The following is a 1,388-nucleotide window of genomic DNA, read 5'->3' on the forward strand; positions in this document are numbered from 1 at the left end:
CGCTCGCTGGATGATTAAAAGGATTAGGACGATAGCAGTCTAACCCACAATGCACTTCGGAATTCACATCGGCTTCAACAGCCAAGTCGCTCGACCTCAGCACAAGTGCAACACTGGTCAAACACTGCACGGGGCATGGAAAGGAAAGAGTCGGAGTCCACGATGGCGTTACACGAATGCTTTCCGTCGCACACGGGCGAAATAGCCTTGCCGTTGATGTTCAAGACCGTCTCATGGAGCGTCCAATGCGTCGCACTTGTCAAGGGCAAACGGACCTCAACCAAACGATTCGATGGAATCACAGTCTCCTCGACGCCATTCAAATATGTGTTTGGAACATGGTGATTTTACGCCAGAGCTCAGCGTCATGCTAAACGAGTCCGAGTGGATCACGGGGAAGGTCACATTGCCGAGGTGAACTAGCGGAGGGATAGTGGGAAAAGGTAGGCCAAGGATGCCCTGACTACAGTCGGTGAGAATCTCGCACTTCCCGACGCTATAGTTCATTTTTGGGACTGCTAGCGACCCCTTTTGAAACGAGCCGCGATGGGAAGCCAGGCACACGCGACAACTTTCGTTTGTAGGAGAGTCGTCGTCGCAAGGTCCGAGAGGCAAACGACAATGCCGCATCGGTCGTAAATTCTCAACCGACCCACAAGTCAGCTGTCCCCGTGTCGACTTGCACGTGGAAAATTCGTCGTTGATGCGAATGGGAACAAGGATTGAGTTCCTAGCACGTTGGACAGAACAACCGTGTTGTCATGCATCGTCCATACAGGCGGAGGGGAGTAGACGTGCGCGGCATCATGGTCATTCCACCGTTCCCATGTACGCAGAAGACGTATATGGCACAAACACCAACACATTCCACACGATCATGACATGGCAGTGGACTTGTGGGCTCAAGATGACTTTCACGCGCAGTAATCATATCGTATTCCGTTTTCTCGTGTACTTATCGCTTTTTCAGATACGAAGAAATCCACAGGAAAATTGTCCGACAGCACGAACAGCCACCACGGCCAACACTACGGACAGCCACGATGGCCAACGACCACGGTCAACACCACGTACAACCACCACGGCCAACACCACGGACAACCACCACGGCCGACAGCACGAACAGCCACGCCGGAAAACAGCTCGGCCGCCAGTACGGACAACCACACACGCAGTAAGCTCACCACCACAACGGCACGCAGTTGATGCCCACCGCACAGGAATGTTGTGGTGAATTCTGTGATGGGATCGACTACGCAGTTGATGCCCACCGCACAGGAATGTTGTGGTGGATTCTGTGATGGGATCGACTACTCGCAAAAATTTGTACACATCGAATTTGACAGTATTGCGTGAAAGTTGCGCCAGGTGCCAACTATAGGTAAATA

This window comes from Aphanomyces invadans, assembly GCF_000520115.1.
Source record: "Aphanomyces invadans strain NJM9701 unplaced genomic scaffold supercont1.1, whole genome shotgun sequence".
NCBI lineage: Eukaryota > Oomycota > Saprolegniomycetes > Saprolegniales > Verrucalvaceae > Aphanomyces > Aphanomyces invadans.